At 37.3% G+C, this 17,105-nt stretch overlaps 1 protein-coding gene across 2 annotated transcripts in view; it reads right to left on the bottom strand.

Annotated features, from left to right (window-relative positions):
- Positions 1 to 15,279, bottom strand: part of Zbtb20 (zinc finger and BTB domain containing 20) — a 703,280-nt gene extending 688,001 nt beyond the window's left edge. Inside the window, exon 1 of one of the 2 annotated variants that reach the window (XM_090346050.1) lies at positions 15,204 to 15,279. The gene's annotated coding sequence lies outside the window, so the exon portion shown is untranslated. The remainder of the gene's footprint in view (positions 1 to 15,203) is intronic. The other variant, XM_090346059.1, reaches the window with a different exon arrangement.
- Positions 15,280 to 17,105: the final 1,826 nt, after the last annotated feature.

The raw sequence follows: 17,105 nt of genomic DNA, 5'->3' as shown, positions 1-17,105 counted from the left end.
ATATATCACTAAATGTATTTCTCTGATGATGGCAAGCAAATACCTTTTCAGAGATTTCACACCATATTTATACATATATGAAGTCCTAAAATGCTTTGATATATACTGCCTTGAAGGAAATAGCTCTTTCTACTTGGGAGGGAGCTGCTTATAAAATGTTTCAATTAAGTTTTAGAATCTAGAGTTTTTTTTAACAGAATATGCCAAATCAGTTAACTCGTTCAATGTACAAACTAATTTTTCCTTTTCCATTTTGGAATCAGGGCCTCATCCTTGATCAACCAGTCTTTCTACCATTTAAACCATGTATACAAACCTTTTACCTTGATTATGTTTGAAAGAGGGCCTTACTGTACTTTTATTCAGGCTGGTCTAGACAGCAATCCTTCATGCTGTATTGTGCTGACCAGCTTGGCTAAGCTACAGACTCTCAAATTCATGTTTCTGTGTTTTTTTTAATAAGTTATTTCTTTCCTTCTTTTCATCTATCTATCTATCTATCTATCTATCTATCTATCTATCTATCTATCTAATCTACTTCCTTACCCATCTATCTGTCTATCTTTTGAGCAGTAATGGGTTTGAATTCAGGGCAATATGCTTAAGCCACATTTCCACACTGATTTTTCTTGATCTGAGAGATTTCCTTAAAGTATTTAACTGTACTTTTTTTTCTATTGCAATTTCTTCCTTTGTAACTTTTACTATTCATACTATTCACATGCCTTGCTTTCTATACCCTCCATATATAACCTTTATATTCAATAGTTTGTTTTTATTCCTGTGATATTACATATTTCTTATACTTTAGTTCATATATGCATATTTCAAGGATGATGTTCATTGAATTTGTACAAATGAGATTTTTTTTTAGTATACTCAATTCTTTATTTGAATTTCTTTAATGACAAGTTTTTTTTCAAATTGAGGTATCACTGATTTTTGCTTGGACTGTACTCTGATTTTTCTGTTCCACTTATTACTGGGTCTTCTGAAATGGGATGACATTTTCTTGTTGATATATTACTGAAGCTCAAGGTCCCTAAAAGGCAGAAGCATCACCGGTAGTGAATAACAAATATAGTTTGTCATTTCTCTGTTAAGTCACACAATAGAAAACTTAGCTTGTGGAAATTGGCACTGTGGCTCAAGGAGTAGGGTGGTAGCCTTGAGCTAAAGAGCTCAGGGACAGTGCCCATACCCACAGTTCAAGCCCCACGACAGACAAAAGAAACAAGAAAATTCAGTTTGTTCTATTTTGTTTTAGCTTCATGGACAGCAAATATTCCACTTAGCTAGACTTAGATGTTTAAAATGAAGACTGACATTTTTTCATAGGGGTCATAGACTTCTGAAGCTAAACTACTATTCCCAATATCTGTTGGGAACTCAATTACTTTTCTATTACTTTCTTTGCCCAAATGAAGGTAGAAAAAAAATACACTAATGATTCTCTGGCCATTTACCATGCCAATTGTTAATAAATGTCAGTAGCCATTCAACTTGTTTTTAAAATTTTAAATTGAAAAAAAGTCTCAGGATGAGATGGAAGATGGGCTTCTGAGATGTATTTAGACTTTATAATTATTGCTTCAAATTAATATTTTCCACAGAAAGTGTATTCCTAAATACTATGTTCTCTGTATGCTGTCAGATACACTTCTCATAATATACTACTACTATTAGTCACTTTTTATGTAAGTTTAATGGAATCTTGGTTTTAATTACTCCATCAAAGAATTATCCTTGTATTGAAAATCTCAAATCAATTGGTTAAAGTTTCAGTTAAAAGAAAAGCAAATTATGACTTTGGCCAGATAAATTTTCCCAAGTCTAGTAAATATGAAAAAGCATGTCATATACTGTACAAAAAAACATGTGCCATACATGTGGTATATGTATATTACCTTCCACATTGTATACCCATAGCTCTTATAGAAAATAAAATATAATTGTGCTATAAACAATCACTAACATTAACATACTAAAATATTAAACCAGACTAGATAAGACAATATGTTAAAATTAAGCAAAACTATTTTAACTGTGAAACTTTACAAATTTTTAAGTCATATAAGATATTCAGAATCTGTAGCAAGCTATTAAGTACCAAAAAATAGACTGCTTTGTTTGACCTACTATCCAGATAAGAATCAATATAGGATATGAAATCTGGTTTTCATCCATGAATCAGCAGGTAATGTATTTCTGTGTACTCTATTCAACACAATATCCTGAATTGATTGTAGTAGATTTGCTTTACCATTGATGGACAATATCTGATATAATTCTTTTCTGAATCCCGGTAAATATAAGTTTTATTGAAACTTCTGCCATGATAGAATTTCATTAAGTATCTAAAAGCATAAAATATTAAGAATGTGTAAAAATGTTTGGGTCTTACAAAAGTTCAGAGGACATCAATAATGGTGCATAGCAAGTTTTACAATGCTAAATTTGAACCCAAACTGATTGAAATTAAGAAACTAGATAGTTTAATAAGCAAAAGGTAAAGTTTATTCATTGGATAGACAAAATAGCCTGGCCAGAAAACATTTATTAAATCTCTCCTCTGTGGATCCCATACTAGCATTATGGCTATGAAAACAAATAAAGCATGGTTTCTGTCCTTGAAATATTTCATTTCAATGTAGTATTATTCTAAATGTTACCTTTTCTAATGATTCTCTTAGGTTTCTTACATGATGAATTTCAGAGAATATGAGTTAGGAGTGAAGGTAAAACTGCACATAAAAAATTATATCAAAATACATTTACAACCATCTATCTTTTTTGGAATTTTGTTCATATATTTTTTATTGTAATTAATAGAAGAGTTACATTATATTTGCCAGATAGAAGGTGCATTAATTCACATACATTGATACACTTTCTCATGTCTTAGTTCCCATTTCCCTTCCCCCCTCCCCCACCCCTCATCTTGTTTTCCCCCTTCCCTATCTGATTTCAAATAACCAAATACAAATATATCCAATATATAAGATAACAAAGTGAGATACTGTAACAATATGAGATAACCAAGGGACAGCAAAAGAGATGAGAGATAACAGTACATTAAGGACAACAATCACTTTATATGGCTTTTGTTTCTATATCCTAGAGGTCCTTTCATTTAGCGACATACTATATGACCTTATGTATCTAGGTTTTGCTCTACTGCAAATCTGCTAGGAGAGCCCAAGGTTTCTACTGATTATGACAAATGAGGGAAACCATTGAGCCTATGTTTCTTTGAGTCTGGCTTACTTCACTTAATATGATTTTTTCTAAGTCTTTCCATTTCCTAACAAATGGGGCGATGTCATTCTGACAGCCACATAGAATTCCATACAAAGGACAAAGGCCTCATATCTAAAACATATCAATAGCTCCAAAAATTGAATCACTCCAAAACTAATCTCCAAAGTAACAACCATCCCACTAAAAGATGGGCCAAAGATTTAAAGAGAGTCTTCTCTGAAGAAGAAACAAAAATGGCCTATAGACACATGAAGAAATGCTCAACATCTCTGGTCATAAAAGAAATGCAAATCAAAACAACTCTAAGATTCCACCTCACTCCAGTTAGAATGGCCAGGATAAAGAAAGCTAATAACAACAGATGCTGGAGGGGATGTAGCCAGGAGGGATCACTACTACACTGTTGGTGGGAGTGCAAACTCATTCAACCACTATGGAAAGCAGTATGGCAGTTCCTCAAAAGACTAAATATAGAGCTCCCTTATGACCCAGCAATTCCACTACTAGGCATTTACCCAATTGCCAAGAAACAAGGACATACTAAATCCATTACCACAACAATGTTTGTTGCAGCACTCTTTACCATAGCAAAGATATAGAACCAACCCAGATGTCCCTCAGTTGATGAGTGGATCAACAAGATGTGGTATTTGTACCATCTATCTTTTTGAATAATTAAACTTATCATTAATCAGGCAATTGATAGAAAAATATATATAATTTTTTTGCCAGTCCTGGGCTTGAGCTCAGGGCCTGAGCATTGTCATTGGACTTTCTCAAAGCTAGAGCTCTACCACTTGAGTCACAGTGCCACTTCCAGCTTTTTTATGTATGTGGTACCAAGGAATCGAACCCAGGTCTTCATGCATGCTAAGCAAAAACTCTACACTAGGCAAAACCCCCAGGCCCAAAAAAGTATGTGTAATTTTATAATTTAAAAGTATAAAATTACAACTACTCTTGTTTAATTCTTCTTTAGTATATATAGTATGTACATTTATAATGTTACCTATATCAAAAATATATAAAACAAATATTATTTCAAATACAGAATATCTGGATCAGAAGTACCTAAAATCCTGTATTTTTTTCTATACTGTTTTTCAGTTCTGAAAACTCCTTCAATATAGTAGTGCTTTGTTCTCAATTCTTTTTGAACAGAAATATTACTATGAACATGAGTTTTCAAAGGTACTTCTCTGAGGGTCACCTATATATAAGGTAAAATATAAACAATATACCTAGGTATCACTCGATGTCTGAAGAACAAAAATGAAGAGTTCCACTAACAAAAAACCAGAAGAGGAAATGTTGCATTAAATATTGCCAATTTTTCTAAATTTCATGATATATTTGCTCTGTGGTAGAACTATTTGAAGTATACAAGATTCTTATTGTGCTGCATTTCCTAGTGAACTAATACTAAGAATATGAATAAAATATCTGAAATACAGTCATAAAGGTATCATCAACATTAGTGATGGTATAGTGATTTTACTCAGAAATACAATTCATGTAATGTAGCTCAACAACAACTAACTCCTAACTTGCAAAGTCTTTCTACCATGTAAACAAAGGTTATATGAATATCCAATTTGAGGCAATAAATTATGTGAAATTAAAATTAACTTTAAAAGTTACTATAATTTCCTTTCTTTACTCATGTTGGCTATTCTATATATACTCCAAATGTACACATACTGAATTTTTTTTTGTGGGTCGTAGGGCTTGACCTGTGGGCCTGGGTGTTGTCCCTGAGCTCTTCAGCTCAAGACTACCACCCTATCCCTGAAGCTGCTATGATTGCAGGGGTAAACCACCACGCCAGGCTTATATATTGATTTTATCTGAGATGATCATTGGAAATTTGTTTGTATTAACATATAAAACTAACCTTTTTCTTTTTAGTGACATATCAACAAAGATTAAAACCCACATTTAAAAAGTCTAGAGAATTCTACATAGCCAACAGGCAAGATAAAATAATGGCATTTGCTGGGAAGTGGATGAAGCTAGAGTGAATCGTGTTGAGTGAGACAAGTCAAGACCAAAGGTACAAAAGGCACATGGTATCCTTAATATGTGGCTATTAGATCCAAACAGTACAAGAGCGATGACTCAATATTTGCGTACCCAATGTTATGGACATGATATTGGAAATATAAACACAACTACATGGACATAAAAATTTATGACTCTATAGAAATAATGTTTTATTACATAGATTAATATATATCTATGACATACAAACCCTCAGCTTAATTTTAATTATGTTCTAAAATCTAAGTGCCAGTGATTGTATATAGATTCCCTTCTTGAATACTTGTTTGTTAAACATGTCATTTGAAATATGATGTAAAAATCAATGTTAATAAATTCTTTTTTCTCTTTTTTATTGTAATTAATAGAAGGGTTACATTATATTCACTAGATAGAAGGTACATTTCTTAGCATGCTAGGCAAGCACTTTAATCACTAGGCCAAACTCCCGGCCCCATCAGTCACATCTTATATGGCTCCATTTTCTATAAATAAATTCTTTAATTTAAAAAAAAAAACCTAGCTGGACAAAGCACTAGTACCCAGTAATCCTAGGTACTCAGGAATTCCAGATCAGAGGATCAATGTCTGAAGTTAGTCCTAGGTGAAAAATCCATGAGAATTTTTTCTCCAATGAACCAGCAAAAAGTTAAAAATGAGAGTACAACTCAAGTGGAAGAACAACAGCCTTGAACAAAAACACCAAGTGAGAGACAGCATGAGGTCCTGACTTCATGTCTCAACACTGGCATTAAAAAAAAAAAGCCGAGGTTTTATCTGTGATTTCAATCTCCATGAACATGAGAAAGATATCAAAGTTTAAATTAAATTGCATAATAAATGAAATAAAATAATATGCAATAATTGACACCTATAAGACCCTCAGAAAATCATATAGATACTTTTTTTACTTAGAGAGAAACTCAGAAAAACAATTTACAAATTTTTCCTAAAACAGTTCAGAACTGGGTTACATATAAATGGTCTACTATAACTTAGTGTTAAATTATATCTTTTTAATGCTCTTAAACTGACTGCATAATTCTAGACTAGAATTAATATGTTTTCTGCCAAATCATATCAGTCTTTGTATTACAAACTCTGTGTGGTCCATATTTAAGTCAGCTACTAGTTTTTGAAATAAGTGTGAGTGTACATATGACAAACAGTAGACACAGGGGCCTTCCAAACTCAGTAGAATCTATCACAGTTTGAATATTGTGTTTCTCTTCTCTTTCTATTATACTTTTTAAAATCCCTAGTTCTTTGCTGTTGGGTCTGATTGACTGTTGATGGATTGTGTTGTGGCGTATCTGGAGGCTACTGAATGCAATTTACAATGCTTAATACAAATCTTTATTTTGTTAGTATAAAAAAATCCCTAGTTCTTGGATACTCAATCTGGATTGATTTAATTTTCCTTTCTGAATTCTTCCTTTCCAAGTACTCCTGGACTTTAATCTTTCCTTTGACCTACTCCCACTCTACATCTACATGTTAAGTCTACATGTTAGTCAGCTCCACTGTTACCTATAGAACCAAAATCAGGCTGCATATAACGAATGTAATCACTAGAAAACCTTTAGAGAAATTTAAGTATTTGTAATTCTAAACTGAAGAATTAAATTTCAACACCAAACTGTACCATAGCAACCATTCCTCCCACTTACAATTCTTTCACCTGTGCCCTTCTCTAGAACTTTCTCCAAATCTATAATGCCTTTCTTGAAATAAAATCGTCAGTGCTAATTTGAGAAAACACTGAGTGGAAATGGTCCCACAATAGAGGACTCATGACAGGGTAATTAACAGCTTAAACTTTCTGCTTTAGAGCTGTAGAGTTTGAATTTTAATCTGTAATATACTAAATATGTGATTTTGAATAAGATGTTCTATGGCCTTTTTGAGCCTTAGTTCATCTGTAATATCGGGATAACAAGGGTACCTGTCTTACAATTAACTGAGTCAGTTTTAAAAATATGACTGAAATTTTATGTAAAAATTTCATAGTTGTCATTAAATACAATATTTCTACATGAATTACATAGTTACATGTCTCTATATGTGACCAAGAGGTATTTGCAAAGTCTTTTTTAATTCTTTTCATTACCTACACATAAAGTCAAATAGTTTGCCTAATTTGCATTTTGTGATAAATTCACATGGGAAGGATGATAAAACTCAAAACAAGCAGTTAGAAATTCAATAACTTTATGAAGCAGGTTTCCAGTTACTTGAAGTATATCTATCTTCTGCTTAGAGAGGTACAAAAGTAAACTTCACCTTTTTTTTGAAGATATATATCTATTGGTGTATTTGCATATTGATAGTTGTCATTTAATTCATTCCATTATTACTTGATTTCCCCTATTAAACTTTATGCTGGGTGAAACACAAAAAGTAGTCTACAAATTCAAATAATAGCTTCTAAATTGTGGAAAAGTATATGTAAACTACTAAATTATGTTTCCCAACTAAAAGGATTTTTCGGTACTTGTATTGTGTGTTTACAGTTAAATTATGCTTTGTTCAAAACCAAGTACTAGTAAAGTAAAATATTATCAAAGATTGGAAGGAAAAAGCAAATTATTTTATATTTCTCCTGGGGAGTCTAAAACAGATTCAAGAGAAGATAAATATGGTCATGATCCACAGATTACATAACATGCCCCAAATCATGTTAACTAAAGTAACAACACTAGAGGCTCTAACTAGTAACTGCACATTACAAATTTTCTTTAGTTTTGGCTTCTTTGGAGCCAGTTCTGGATCAGGGCATGGGTGCTATCCTTGATGATAGTGCTCTACCACTTTGAGCCATAGCTCCACTTCTGGTTTTCTGGTGGTTAATTAGAGATAGGAGTCCTGGACTCATCTGGCTTCCAACTGAGAGCCTCAGATCTCAGCCTCCTCAGTAGCTAGGATTACAGGTGTGAGCCACTGATGACTAGCAAATGAAGTTTTTTGACAGTATACAATGAAGTAATTATATATATATGCCACCTCAAGTTAAAATGCCTTGAATTTAATAACTTGTATTTAATTACAAAGTAAAAATTTTAATGTCTAGAGGATTCATTTAATATGTGAAGGAAAAAGAAGAGGAGAAGGAGAAAAGGCAGGGACAGATGGTGAAACAAGGTAAGGTTATATTGATACTACTTCTTCCCTATTTGTCTTGTACATTGTTACAAATCCTTCTAGTTTCTTTCTGAAAGGAAAATCTTTGTTCCAAAAAGTAAGGTATACATAAAATGAACTTTCTGATAATTTATAAAGCACCAAAATATAAATAAGTAGATCTCTCGAAACTTAGCCAATAACAGCAAAATAATAATTCCAAAATTTTCAAAACCCAAGACGCAAATCTTAAATTTTAGAGTTAAAAACATCTTTTAAAAATGTCAAAAGTAAAGGACCTCCAGGATATTGAAACAAAAGCCATATAACGAATGATTGTTGTCCTTAATGTACTATGTTATCTCTCATCTCCTTTGCTGTACCTTGGGTATCTCATATTGTTACAGTACCTCACTTTGTTATCTGATATACTGAATTTATTTGTATTTGGTTATTTGAAATTTGATAGGGAAGGGGGAAAAACCAAGGCGGGGGGGGGGCAATGGAGGGAGGGTAAAGGGTACCAAGACATGTGAAAGGGTATCAATGTATGTGAATTAATGCACCTTCTATATGGCAAATATCATGTAACCCTTTTATTAATTACAATAAAAAATATATTAAAAATGTCAAAAGTAATTGAAATAGAGATTAAATCAGCACACCCAGTGCTTTAAACTATATGTATATTTTTCCTCAAGTGCATATTCATGAGCTGACAGTAAAGACAGATTGGCTGCTTTGTTTGACTATAGTTCTGTTTACCTCAAACTGTCAAGAATGGATTTTGACACTCACAGTATTAATATTGCTATTTTTATTGATATAATTAGCACAGCTATAAATAATTCCTTGGCCTGCTATATCTAAGTATATCATTGTAATTAGCAATATGAGGACTTCTTTTTCTCAAATGATGCTTTGGAAATCTACTACTGATCAAAAGAACCAAAGTGACCTTATGATGTGGAAATCATTGAAGAAACATGTCGCCTCATCAATAGACACTGTTTTGTATATGACTTCACTAAACAAACGAGTTTATATTTGTTTGAAACTAGTTTCTCACCAATCTGCTGTTACAATTTCACATCACACCATATTGTACCTAAAACAGGCAATCTGGATTCCTGTTGCTACTTTTTCGTCCCCCCTCAAGCAGCTAAGTAATGGGTTTGAAATATGAAGCTTGAATCTACAAAACAAAATAATGAAGATACCTAAAATTGAGAATGGGTAGGTGAAAATAAGCGTGCTTGAAACCATTTCTAAAATGGCTAGTGGATGGTAGGACCACTTGTGAGGTTTTGGTCATTACATCAAAGCAAAATCAAAACATATTCTATCTTTCTTCTAGATCATATCAGCTGTGTCAATAACCTTATCTAAATCTTGAATGGTTTGTTCATAAAACAAAGTGAGGTGAATGACCCAGGGCATATTCAACACAGACTATGTAGGCCAAAACAAAATGACAATACAATTCAAAACAAGTTTGTGGAAATTTTAGACTAGTATATTAAAACCTTTCTTTGTCTCCATCACTTGACAGATGGTTAGCCCGCACACAGCCTAGTATCTCTGGCAAAGAAATAATTATGTCTAGCCAATAACACCCCAAATTTTGATTTAAAATGTACTGTACACATGCTTAGACTTACCTTAAAATATTAATAGTTAAGCTTATTTTATTCCTATAAAAATTTGACACATCAAGATACTTTTTGTATTATGAATACTTCTTTTTGAAACTCAACCAACTTATGTGGATTTGGGTTCTATGAGGTTTCCATCCAATATAGATTTTGTTGGTTTTATGGACTGCTCAGTAATCATGATTATAGAACTTTCAAAATGATATTTTTAGCAGAAAAGTATCACAGAATTGACAAAAACTTAATTACCTTGTGGTTCTATGTTGCTCACAAGAAAGTTCTGGTAACTAAGAAAGTATATTAAGCAATATAACTTGGGAACTTCTAATACATTCCATGTCAAGGACCACAGAGCAAGACTGAATTTGTCCAGTAAAAGAGTGTCTTTATTTGAAAATTGTTCATATGTAAATATATACTCACACACACATAATGCACATTTATCAGCCACTCTTATTAGAAACAAAAATTTGGTGTTTAACATTTTATTAAACATTCTTCAACTTACCTCTATTAAAATGTCTCATTTAGCTGGACACTGGTGGCTCATGCCTGTAAGCCTCGCTACTCAGGAGGCTGAGATTTGAAGATCACAGTTCAAAGCCAGCCTGGTCAGGAAAGTCATAATGAAATTCTTAACCTCAATTAACTACTCAAAAGCCAGAAGTGGCAGTGTAGCTCAAAGTGGTACAGCATTAACCTTGAGCAAAAAAAAAAAAAAAGCCCAGGGACAGCCCACAGGCAGGGTTTAAGTCCCAGAATCAGTAACAACAACAACAAAAGTCTCTTGCATTAGTTTAAAATTTTCTATTCCCTTCTCACTCTTCCGATTTTTAGCTTTCACATGCTGATTGGTCATGAACATAAACAGTCATTTTAGAGCCTATTACAATGCATTAATTTGTGTCCTTTATGGAAAAGTTTGTGTTACATACTAGCATAAATTAAATATCTAATGTAAGTATAGACACACAAAACCTCAACAGATGAGGATGAGAGGAGTGGGGCAAAGAAGTTGTATATAATAAAAGTAAGCGATATTTAGCTAAGACTCACCATTACAAAGAAAAATAATGAAACTCAGAACTACTTATATGAGAACTATAAATCAATTTTGAAAAAGTGAAGTATCCCCCACTTGAAGCCACTAACTCAGATAGTTAAAGTACACACTCATTTAACCCAGGCTCCTTTCCTTCTATTAGAACCTAGGATTTTTCCACCTACAGACAAGATGATTAAAGTAATGCTAAAATCTTCTGTAATGTTCCTCTTGTACTACAAATGGTCTATTAAATAAGCGAGGTGCCAAACAAATACTCTAGAATTTTTTTAAAGTTTAAATAACAAAGCAATTTTTGTAGGTCTCTCTCTTATCTCTTTACTGTCACCTATAAGTTAATTACAACAGCTTTCATCCTGATAAAACCACAGCTACAAAAGATTGAGATGCTTGATTTTTCAAGTATTTTCCTAATACAAATTATAGCCAAAAAATAACAGATACTCTAGCATTGTCTTGCCAACAAGACAATGGTACATGGGAACTTTAAGTTTCTAGATGGAAGATTTTAAAGCATGAAACAACATTTTGTTCAATTTCAAAGACATGCTTAAAATAATGAAATCTATGTAATCACTACCTGTCACAAGACTTACTGAGTGAACAGAGCATTAGTTCCTCACGCCTGTAAGCCTAATTAATCAGGAGGCTGAGATCTGAGGATCCCTGTTCAAAGCTAGCCCAGGCAGGAAAGTCAGTAGAACTCTTATCTCCAATCAATTACCAGAATAAAAAAAAGATTTACTGACAAAGATGGAGAACATTCCATGACAATAACAAAAAGCACAAACAAGCTAAGGTTTATTGGTCATTAGCAATTGGGAAATACCTTTCTCTCTCTCAAACTTCCATAAGCCCTTTCAAACCACTTTTAAAAATGAAAGAGTGGGGCTAGTTTTTAAAGTTTTATTGGAAACAAAATATCTTGTAGCACTGAGCACACAAAATATTAACATTACAGCACATATTCCAGTAGGGCCAACAATTTTTTCTATTACCATTGTATTCCAAGTACCTAGAACAGAGTCTTGAATAATTTGATGATTTAACCATCCATTTTAGAAAAAAAAACATGATAATTAGAAAATAGAGTCCATTAAGCTTCGCTTCCATATTCCAAATGTTTTAAAGAAGTCTCTCCTTACCACTTACTCTGAAGATACTTGGAATAATTTGAAATTCATTTATAAATTATGGATCCTTTACAGGAATTTAGTTGTAGCTTTTACTGCTTTTCTAAAATGACCTAATTATTCAGTCTAGCTTTTTTTTCTAGTAAGTCTAATTTGTCTAGAAAGACTTCTGAAAACTTATACCAATGAGAGAAAAATATTTTTAAGCAGTATTCCCTTAGAATTTCTTCCTATCTGAAGCTGCCAAATTCTTAGTAAACGGACAGAAAGAAAAGTTGGATATTTGTGAGTCTTAAAAACTTTGAGGTAAGTGCATAAGCATCCCACTAGTGGATGATATCCTACTCTCCTACCATCATATCCCTCAAATTAAAGTTTTCTCTTTCCCCACTTACTGCACTTACTCATATTGTTTTTCAGGAGCTAGTCAACATACACATGAGCTAGGAGTACATACATTTACCTAACATGGTAGTAGCATTTAAATCTAGCCTAAAGAGATGAATAAAGAGTTCTTCCTGGAAGGGATAAAATTTGACATTTAAGAATCTAAAATATCTTTCTTTTGGCCTGTTAAAATGAAAACTTCACCATGAAAGGGTTTATATCACTTTGTCGTGAAAGACCTGTATTATACTTATAAGATCTAAAACTAAAAATCAAAACTAGCCAACTGCCTCACTAAGCAACTAGTACATTTCTAGAAAACATGCTTTTCTTCTATTTACTTCAAAATTATATTCTTGAACCTAAAGCCTTTTTAATCTGAACTCAACTAAAATCATACCTTCTGGGGAATTGAAACTTAAGCAAGGAATAAACAATGAATAACATCAGTGATTCTTCCTGGATAATGCCCACAACCACAACTTTTCTTGGGAGAAGTGGGTTCAAGATTATGCATCACTCAGATGGATTCTAATTATTAATGAAAACAGGCAAGGGCATGAAAAAAAATCAATGTTATTATTTACAAAAGATACAGCCATATGTGGGTGTAAGACAAAAAAAAAAAAACAAGAATAAAGTGAAATCTTTTGGGAAGGAGAATAGGGGCAGAAATGCAGTCTATTCCCACATGACAGAAAAGAGGCCTGGAGATAAGAAACGGGAACTTTAATAAAAATGAATCACTTATAAACTCAACAATTATTTTAAACCCTCTTGCTAGCTATAGAATGTACATGATGATCAATGCATATTTTAAAACTTTCCACAGCAACAAGTTCCAGCAGTAACTTTAGAGCCAAGTTCAGGGGAACACATGAAGGGGGTGGGTGACCTCTGACAAACTTTTTTTTTGCCAGTCCTGGGCTTGAGCTCAGGGCCTGAGCACTGTCCTTGGACTTTCTCAAGGCTTAGCTCTACCACTTGAGCCTCAGCACCACCTCTGGCTTTTTTTTTTTCTCTACGTACGTGGTACCAAGGAATCGAACCCAGGTCTTCGTGCATGCTAGGCAAGCACTCTACCACTAGGCCAAACTCCCGGCCCTATCTGACAAACTTTGTCTGCTGAAATTCACCCAAGAACATGAAGTGAAGCACATTCCACTTCGGCAACATTTTGCATTTTTTTTTACTGCAAAAAAAAAAAAAACTAAAAAGAAAAGAAAGAAAAAAGGAAAGGAAAAACAGTGAAGACGATTTTTCACTGGTCTAGCAAAATAACATATTCAACTTAGCTTGGGCCAAGACCGATTCTAGCCAGGGACCCGTCCTCTACAACCACAGGATCCCAAATTATTTCTATTTCATTCAGACTTTTTTTTTTTTTCCTGGAGAGCTGTCACTGCCGCCCGGGTACCTGACCTCCTTCAACCCAGCTTGGAGGGAGCGATCAGAGGATTACCGCCTTAGGTAGTGTAGCTTGTACGCCATATTGTGTTTTTCGCTAATGTTTACAGTTTGTGTGCGCGCCGAGCATATGCTTCTGCAAGTGTGTGTTTATCAATAGAACTTTTTGGAAAAATCCCTGCCTCCTGCCTCTTGAGCATCCTTCAGACCATCGGTTTGGGAGAATTGGAGCGGGGGTTGGAGGGGGGGACACCTAGGAGCCACCCGGACAGCGATGCGTGGAAACCCTGCACGGGATCGTACTGAAACTTTAGAACGCCCCCCCCCCCTTATCACAGGTGTCAAAATGCGGAAACTATTTCTTTTTTAATGTTTCCAAAGTGGCAAGAGGAAGGAGCGTGTGGACTCCGCTCCCCGAAGCCCCACGTTCGGTCTAGAGGGTGAAGCCAGGCGGACAGAGCCCGGCGGGCAGGGCCGGGGGGGCGGAGGGGAGCTGCGGGGCTCGGAGGGGCGTCCGGCGGCTCGGTCCGGCCGGGGACCCCCCGATCCCGCCCCTCCCACCCCTCACCCTAGTGGTCCGAACAAGCGGCGGAGCCAGCGCGCACACCGGGTCAGCGAGCGCGCGCGGGGCGGGCCGCGGCGGGGGCGAGGAGGGCGGGCATGGGCGACGCGCGGGCGCCGCCAGCGGCTCCCCCGGCCCCGGCTGGGCCCCCTCGGCAGCTCTCCTGACGAGCCAGCGGACAGTTCCAGGCGTTCGGAGTTTAAAGGGGGGAGGGGGGAGAAGCAGGCGGAAGACAGGGTTCCAGCTGTGGGACGCCCCGCCCGCCCGGCGGCAGACAACACCCGGGGACCCTCCCCGCCGGGTCGGGTGAGGCCACCGCGAGCACGCGGAGGGGCGTCTGCAGCGGGGGACGCGCGCGAGCGCGCGCGGAGCGGGGCGGGGCCGGCCACCCGCCGGCGGACTCGGCCGGCGGAGAAACTCACTCCCCTTCCCCAGCCCCACCCCGCTCCCCTCCTTCCCGCCCGGACGCCCCTAACTCCCGGAGACACGCGGACGCCGGGCCCCGCACGGCACGCACAACCTCCCCTCCCGCCAGCTCGCCCGCCCCACAACAAATTAAGAGTTTTTGGCGTTACCTCCTCGCGCTCTTTAATCTTCTTTCCTCAACTCCTAAACTTCCCCCCGCCCCTACTTCTCCGGCAGAAGGCCCACATTGGGCGCCTCACTCTAAGAACCTCTAGGTTTCCACACTATTGGGTTACTCTCTTGTCACTCTCGGCTGCAGCGAGCCAGTAAGAATGTGAGGGCCCTCGTGAGGTTGCCGCCCATAAACAAAATACACTCTTCCTCCTCCCTCCTCTGTCCCCGCCCTCAACTACTCCTTCCCTCATCACTTCCATTTCCGATTGGACCATGAGAGGCCCAATCCGCTATTTCACACAGCCATTGGTGCGTGGAAACGTCGATTAGAGAAATACTAACAAACGACTGGTCGAGAGTCCTCTCACTCCTCCTCCCTCCCGCCGAGGCTTCGCCCACTTCGGAGAGGTCAGTCGCATCTCGTTGTTCAGTGATCCGAGAACTGTAAACCTATTGGTCGAGAGAGCCCGTCAGACCGGACTGGATTGAGCCCTGATTCGTCGACACTGACACGATCAAGGTAGGTTGTTCACGACTCCGCCCCTTTTTCCCTCCCACCTTTTTTCCTCCACGCCCCCGCCCCCTCCGGACTGCTTTTACTTTCTACGCATTTCTATTTCCTCCTTTATTTATTTATTTGTGATAAACTTAAATGACCCGGCGATGGAGGCGGGACTGGATGAGAGGCTGGAGAATGACGAGTGGCGGTTCGAGGCCAATTACTGAGGGGGCTTCTGGGTGAGGGGCAGCGGTGGTGGCCAGTGAGAGGCAGGTGTCTGGAGTGCGCGGGGTGTGTGGGGGGGGGGACCTATGGAGCCGGGATGCCCCAGCGGAGGCGGCGGTTACCCGCTGTCTGGCGCGACGAGACGCGCGGAGGGGTGGGGAAGCCGGGGGAGGGGAGGGGGAGACGGAGGGGGAGGGGGAGGGGCTGTCGCCGTCTGCAACGGAGGAGGCCGCTGGATGGAACCTGCATCCCGGGGCGGTGGGCAGGAAAGCAGGCCGGAGGATCTGGCTTGGCTGCGGCCTGAAGGCCACTCCGGGTCAGTCTTGAGTCCTCCATGATGGGACACAGGTTACCACACCAGCTCAAGAGAGGTCACCTAAGCAGGGCTAGGGCTCAAAGAGAGAATTTGGAAGATTTTAGGGGTGAAAAAAAAAAAAAAAAATATATATATATATATATATACCATGTAAACCGTTTTGCAGTAAGCCACCACGCTTAATACAAATGAAGATTTATTATCCTATGGGGGAAGGTGTGTGGGGGGAGGGATTATGTATCTTATTACTGGACGACTTAAGTACCGAGGACCCAAACAGAGCCCACGAAATTCAATATCCCAGGAGCTGCAAGGAACAAATAAAGCAACACGGAAAATTAAATGCGGTTCAGATTCTTCAAAAAAAAAAAACCGTCATTTACATCCATTTGTCACTCAACATAGAACTCCCCAGAGCTAAATTCTTAAAAAAAAAAAAAAAATGCTGGTCCTCCTACTCAGTCTTTGGGGGTATTGGGGGAAAGAGCAGGGGAATGAGGCTCAAGGCCAGCAGGAAACCCAGGATGGATTCCTAAAAAGACTTCCTTAAAAGGACTAAGAAGGAAAAAAGAATTGCCTCCAACCTCAGAGGAAAACAATTACTACCAAAATAAGAAGTGGCACTTTTTTAGGGAACTTAAATAATAATTTGTCACCAGTGAAGGGATTTTGTCAAAAAAAATAGCATGAATACAAAGAATATGCTATATTTGTGGTTTGAAAATGTTTATAGGATGTATATAACTTTCAGTCGATTTGTATTACATACTAGGTACTTTCCACACAAGGATTTAGACACCTGCCAGCAGAACCTAAATAAAATAATCTAGATCTGGTGGATAGAAAAGAAAAGACACA

The sequence above is a fragment of the Megascapheus bottae genome, chromosome 1, assembly GCF_031878675.1.
Source record: "Megascapheus bottae isolate mThoBot1 chromosome 1, mThoBot2.hap1, whole genome shotgun sequence".
Taxonomy (NCBI): domain Eukaryota; kingdom Metazoa; phylum Chordata; class Mammalia; order Rodentia; family Geomyidae; genus Megascapheus; species Megascapheus bottae.
This window is presented reverse-complemented; position numbering and strand designations above follow the sequence as displayed.